The following is a 7,427-nucleotide window of genomic DNA, read 5'->3' on the forward strand; positions in this document are numbered from 1 at the left end:
GTCTACGTGAGACTATTTGCAGCACAACTGTCATGCTGTGAAATAAAATTATACTGTGAGAATGATTTAATTTTCTAGCATTTGTGAATTTTTTAAAGAACCCCTTAATTTTTTAAATATAAGAGGATTAATAGCTAATTTTATTATTGAAGCATAACAGGAACATTAATAGCTATTATTTTAATGTAATAGCTAATGAGTTACAGCATTAACTCTAAACTTGTGTACTTGAAATATGGCTGTGTATCATGATACTTTGTTAAAATTGTCCATAACTGTTGGAGTCTACACAACTATCAAAAAAGAGTCATAGTTATCCTGTATAGATTTTTGTTTTGTTTTGTTTTACTATAAAAGGAAGCTTTATTGTTTTCATTTGGTCCATGGCTTGGGAGCAGAGGGGCTCCAGGGTGTTGACTCTGCCACCTCTGTGTCTGGAGAGCAAGATTCAGGCAGAAGGTCTGCGGAGAGCAGGGGAGTGCTGAAAGGCCCTTCACGGGTTGTGGGGCTCCACAGGCTCTTACTAGTCATGCTTGAGAGTGAGCCTCTCAAAGAGATATTTGCCCAGCCCTGCCTGGGGACTGGCCATCCTACAGAGGTTGGTCAAGTGGTTGCCCATCTTCTTGATAATTTTCACCTCCTCGTTGAGGAAATGGTTCTCCAGAAATTCATAGAGATGGGGGTCTGTGTGGGTAGCACCCACTGTGTGCAGATCCATAAGAGACTGATTCTAGTTCTTCTCCAGGGCCAGGGTGGCTTCCATGGCATCCAGGGTTCTTCCCCACTCATTTTGGGAGGGTTTCTGCATGACCTGAAAGAGTGCAAGACCACCATGCTGGTTTTGCAGTTTCAAGAGACTCTCAGCACCCTCGCGCCTCTCCTTCGCCAACTCATGGAAGAAACGTTCCCACCTTCTAAGGTCACATCATCGCGATTGAAATAAAAGCCCAGAGAGATGCTGATGTAAGAAGCCCACAGTTGCACATTAACCAGATGGTTGACACCTGCCTCTGCTTCAGCAGAGATCTGACAATTCTGAGAGCTCTTGGTTAGTCGAAGATTTGGAGTTAACCACACACACACAAAATGGTGTTTAGCTGGTCCCAGTAACAGGGAATGGTTAAGAAGATAGTCCCAGATAAGAGATTGCTCCTAAAGAAGTTGTTAGAGGTGGTCCAAGCCTGGAGATGAGGGAATCCCTGCATCTTTTCCATCTAAACACTGTTGAAGCAAGACACAGATCCACGGGGCTGCAGCGCAAACTTCTGTATAGGGTTTTCATGGAGCAACTGGTGGTTTTGAACTTCTGCTCTTGAGATTAGTGCCCAGTTAGTACACTACAGTGCCATTCCAGGACCCCAAAATTCCATCTTTTGACCAGAAAAAATTTCCGCTTATACTTAAAGTTATTTTGACCAGTGTTGGTTTTCTTTCTTTTTCACACTTGTTGTGGTTAAACATACCATTCCTACATTACCCATAATAATTGCTATAGCATTGTTAAGGGGCTTCTATGTAGCTGGCATCATACTCAGCAGATTTCAGATGTCAACTAATTAATCTTCTCCACCCTAAGTGATAAGTGTTTCTATACCAGTAGTCATTTGAAGAAACTGATGCTTGAGTATATTAGACAATTTACCCAAGGTTACACCATGAATAAATGGCAGATAGAGAGGTGGAAACTCAGTTTAAATACAAAACCTGTATCTTTGCTTCATGATTTCTGTTCTCTCAGAAGAGTATGAACTTGCCCAGTAGTTAAACTCTCTCTTACATAAGGCCAAAAATTGTAAAGGTTCTATTTTTGTCATGCATACTAAATCAGAGTGAAGAAACTGATGGAAATTCAAGTAGAGAGGGTAGAGACTTACATTCATTGCAGATGCAGAGGCCAGGCTGGCCAGGGTTTCTGAAGCTAGCTATTGATACAGTGGCTTTTGCAATGGGAAGAGGGTTTATAGAATATCAGTATAACCAGTAATTTTCAAAAATATTTGGTATTTTGAAAATGTGACCTCTCTCCTCCAGAACACCATAAATCTTTAATGAAACAGAAAGGGATAAACAAAACCAAAAACATGGCATTATTTGGTGGAGGTTTCTTTCTTTTTATTTTATTTTTTATTTTTTTATTGTGAATTGATTGAAGGTTTTACGTTCAACAAACCATCACTTTGTTTCGTCTCAATGACTGTAATATCTTCCATGCAACAACATTTATCTCCCTTCCTCTCTGTGGTTCCTACTTCCATTCCACACACCTTCCCAGCCCTTTCAAACTTTGTCCTTAGGGAAAAGCTGCCCTTTTGATTTTGAATGGTTGACTGTTCCATGGTAAGCATACGTTGCTAGTGTTGTTGTCAGCCCCACAGAACTACTGTATGTGTGTCACCCTATATGTATCTACTGCTTGGCTGAAAATTGGACCATGAGGTTCACTTCCTTTCCAGACCCGAAAGTTGGTCGAAGTCCATAGTCTCAGGTTACTCCAGTCTCCTTTTGACCATTAAGCCTGTTTTTTTTGCTTCTTTTGTTGTTGGTTTTAAACTTTTTGTTATAAATTGAGTGAAGTTTTATAGAATCCATCATCAACTTTACATTCAATAAATCAGACACTTTGTTTCATTTCAATTATTACAATCCTCTTCAAGCAACAGCAGCTATCCCACTTCCTCCCTGTGCTTCCTATTTGCATTCCACCCTACTCCTATCCCTTTTCAACTTTGTCCTTAGGAAAATGTTGCCCTTTTGATTTTAAATGATTGACCATTTCATGGTGTTCATAGCTTGCTAGTGTTGTTCCAACCACCCCCCCTATAAATCTATCTAGTACTTGGCTGAAAATTGGGCCATAGTAGGGGGTTCCTTTCCAGATCTGAAGGGTTGAGGGCCCTAGTCTCTGGTTCCTCCAGTGTCTTTCTGACCAGTAAACCCATTTTTTGTTTTGTTTTAAATTAAATAATTCAGAGTTCTGCTCTAAATCTTACCATACTCTATCTGGGACCCTCTAATGTGATCCCCTTCAGAGCAGTTGTTAATGCCATTGAGTCAGTTCTGACTCATAGTGACTCTGTACAGGGTTTCGGAGGAGCAACTAGTGAGTTTGAACTGCCAACCTTGCAGTACAAACAACACATTAACCTAAGCCAGGCACAATATAATTCTTCTGGTCTTTGGATTTATGAAGACTGATGTTTACATGTTCCCTTAGTCCATTACACTAATTTATTCCAATTATCTTCAATTTTCATCTCTCATCTTTCTTCTGCACATGGAGAGACCAGTAGTTGTACCTTATATGGACGATCATGAGTTTTTAAGATTCCAGATGCTACTCACCTAAGTAGGATGTAGAACATTGTCTTTATGGCTATTTTATGCCAACTGACCATGGTTTTTCCTCAAATTATGGTCCTGAACCCCCAGGCCCAGCAACTCATTGCCTTAAGATGTTTAATAATATCTAAGAATTTTTCATCCTTTTGCCTACTGTATACTCCACCACATTCTTAGTTGTGTTTATAGGAAATGTAAATATCCATGTATAAATATCCTCTTTTTGAAATATTTGTGGGTATACTCTCATGTTTTCTTCCATATCCAAATAACCTGTGTTTCTTTCCTTGTATGTACCTGCAGAACACTACTGTTCCAAAATTGTGTATATATCACTCTTTACCTCTACTCCCTTTAGCCCATGCATACTTTCTTGTAATTTCACCTATCTTCCTCATTCTTCAGCCAACCTCCCTCTCCTTTTATATTTCTCTCATCCTTGTATATTGATTGCCCTCCCTGTCACCTTAGTTAATATATGTCTACCTGTCTACCCTCTAATCAGTAGTCCTGATGTGGCATTGTGGGTTAATGTGTTGGACTGCAAGGTTGGTTTGAACTGCAATGTCAGTAGTTCAAGCTCACCAGCCACTCCTCAGAAGCCCTACACACGCTCTCTATGAGTCAGAACTGATTCAATGTCACTTAACAACAACAACCACCCTCTAATCAGGAGTCCTCATATGGCTCTGTGTGTTAATGTATTGGACTGCAAAGTCAGTTTGAACCACAAGGTCAGTGATTCAAGCTTACCAGCTGCTCCTCAGAAATAAATCCTATGTAGGGTCTCTATGGGTCGGAACTGACATGCAGCACTTAACAACAACAGCAACCCTTTACTCAGTGAATTACTATTCTCTCTTCCCTCCCACCCTGGTAACCATCAAAAATGTTTCTTCTAGTATGAAAACCTTTTCTTGAATTTTTACAATAATAGCCTCATAAAATATTTGTCCTTTTGTTAATGACTTATTTTCACTAGGTTCATCCATGTTATGACATTTCACAGAGTCTTTGTTATTTAGCATTGCATAGTATTCCATTGTGTGTATGTACCAAGATTTGCTTGTCCATTCTTCCACTGATGGCATTTAGGCTGTCTCCATGTTTTTGCTGTTGAGAATAGTGCTGTAGTGAACATTAGTGTGCAAATTTCTACTTGTGTCCTGGCTCTAGTTTTTGTGGATATATGTCAAGGAATTTATTTCTATTGGAAATATTTGATCATGAAGTTTTTGCAAGACTAAAATAACCTAAGCAATTTGAAGTAATGCAGAAGTGGAGATTGTGGACTACAGCACTGAAAATATTAGATTCCCCCAGGTTTTGAAATTGTGGATTTTAGGAAAGATTCCCTAATCCTCAAGATTAGCCTATAGAGAGAAGGCACAAAAGGGGTCATTCTTCAAGCAATAACTATTTAGCAACTGTTGTTATGTGCTGTCAACTTGGTTCTGACTCATAGTTACTCTGTATAAGTTTCCGAGAAGCACCTGGTGAGTTTGAACCACTGACCTTATGGTTAGCAGTCTAATGCCTGTCCTACAATGCCACACCAAATACTTACTGATTTCCAGCTTTATGCTAATAAATGACTATCTGGAGGTGGCGTCATCACTGAGATAGGCCCAGCACTCATGGTACTTTCATGTTAGTGGAATGAAACAGAAGGGCAATAACAGGAACAGGATTCTTTCAGAACATACTGTATTTATTCAGTTGTAAGATGTTAATAATTTTCAGATATATCATTGGAAAATAGGAAAAATACAACAATGAATATGCATATCAAATGAAGAATTAGCGTAGAGTTCATAAATGTCTGAATGTGCCTCAGAATTTCTATGCCTCAAGAAATACTTTCTTAGAGAAATAATACATAAGCTGAGGCAACAGGACTGAAAAAAATCCTAGAAGGCAAAGAATTGAGGAGGGGAATTAGAAGTCACAAGAAGTGACTGGGTAGTGTTCCTGAAGTTGAAAAACCTGTCCTATTCATAGCAATCATGTATAAGGTTTCTGAGGAACATTTGGTGGGTTTGAACCACCAGTCTTGCAGTCAGCAGTCCAGTGTTTATCCTACAGTGCCACACCAGGACTCCCAACCAAGGACAAACATGAGCTAGGGCTGGTCACTAGCAAGCAGTAAGTGAGCGAGGATGTCTGAAAGAGTTCAGCCTATGAAAACATATGAATTATAACACTGAATCCAACATTAGTTTTCAAGCATTGGAACAGCCTGATCTAACATCTACTAAAAAATATTCCGACTTCTATGTGAAGAATAAACTGGGCTGAGATACTAGCAAGTATGCTGAGATATCAAATAGTATGGCATTATAGCATTATTAGAAAGAGATGATGGGAGGGATAAAATAGGAGTCCTGGTGTGGTGCTCTGGGATAATGCACTGGACCGCAAGGTTGGTTTGAACCACAAGGTTAGTGGTTCAAATTCACCAAACACTCTTAGAAACTCTATACTGGGTTGCTTGAGTTGAAATTGGCTCAACAGCGCTTAACAGCAACAACATAGGGAATAGAGGAAATATAATTTTTAAAAAATTATTAAATAAATATGTTTAATTAAATTTATCATATAAATGTATTAAGGAATTCCTGAGTACTATAAATGGTTAATCATTTTACTACTGGACAAAAGGTTTGTGATTCAAATCTTGAAGACTGGTTTAATGATAGTCTTCCAAAAGATCACAGCCTTGAAAACCCCATAGACCAGCTGCATTCTGACACATACAGGTTAACCATAAGTTTGGGTCAACTCAATGGCAATGAACAATAGTGTTATTGTTGTTAGGTGCCCTTGAAACAGTTTTGACTAATGGTGAAGCTATGCACCACAGAACAAAACAATGCACCATCTTCATAATTGTTATCAGACCTGAACCCATTGTTGCTTCTACTGTATCATTTCTTCTCATTGTAAGGCTTCCTCTTTTTTGTTGACCCTCTGCTTTACCAAGTGTGATGTCCTTCTCCAGGAATTGGTCATTCTTGATAACACGTGTGAAAGATGAAGTCTTACCATCTTGGCTTCTAAGAAGCATTTTGGCTGTGCTTCTTCCAATATAGATTTGTTTGTTTTTCTGGCAGTCTGTGATACTTACAATATTCTTCTCCAATATCACAACTCAAATGCATCAATTCTTCTATAGTCTTTCTTAGTTACTGTCCAACTTTCACATGCATATTAGATGACTGAAATGCCATGACATTCCAATCAACTGGCCAGGTCACTTTCTGTTGTCTTTCAAATTTCTTGGCATAGTAGAGTGAGTGCTCCCAGTGTTTCCTCAGTTTGTTGAAAGATTTCAGTTTATATTCTATCAATTCCAGGAGTCTCATTTTTGTCAACACCTTCAGTGCAGCTTGGACTTCTTCCTTCACACCATTTGTTCTTGATCATATACTAGCTCTTGAGAAAGTTGAACATCAACCATTTCTTCTTGGTACAATGACTGTGTATTCCTTCCATCTTCTTTTGATGTATTCTGCATCATTCAATATTTTGCCCGTTTGTTGTTATTAGGTAACATTGAGTTGGAACCAACTCATAGTGACCCTATGCACAACAGAATGAAGCACTGGCCGGTCCTGGGCTAACCTCACAATTATTACCACGCTTGGGCCCATTGATGCTGTCACTTTGCCAATCCATCTTGCTGGGGGTCTTCCCATTTTTCTCTTACTCTCCACCGTACCAAACATGGTAACCCTCTCTAGTGACTGGTCTCTTCTGATAATATGGCCAAAGTATGAGAGATGAAGTTTGGCCATCCTGGCTTCCACGGGCACTCTGGCTAAACTTCTTCCAACACAGATCTGTTTTTTTTTTTGGCAGCCCAGTGGTACTTCCAATATTCTCCTCCAACACCATAACTCAAACACATCTATTCTTCTATCAGCTTCCTAATTCACTGTCCAACTTTCACATGCATATGAGGTTTTTGAAAATACCATGGCTTGAGTCAGACGCACCTTAATCCTCAAGCTGACATCTTTGCTCTTCAACGCTTTAGAAAGTTCTTGTGCAGCAAATTTGCCTAATGCAATACATCATTTGATTTC

General features: G+C 39.2%; 1 pseudogene; it reads right to left on the bottom strand.

Annotated features, from left to right (window-relative positions):
- Window positions 1–523: 523 nt before the first annotated feature.
- On the bottom strand, window positions 524–2,477 carry LOC102831827 (annotated as a pseudogene).
- Window positions 2,478–7,427: the final 4,950 nt, after the last annotated feature.

Source organism: Chrysochloris asiatica, unplaced genomic scaffold, assembly GCF_000296735.1.
Source record: "Chrysochloris asiatica unplaced genomic scaffold, ChrAsi1.0 scaffold00031, whole genome shotgun sequence".
Classification (NCBI taxonomy): domain Eukaryota; kingdom Metazoa; phylum Chordata; class Mammalia; order Afrosoricida; family Chrysochloridae; genus Chrysochloris; species Chrysochloris asiatica.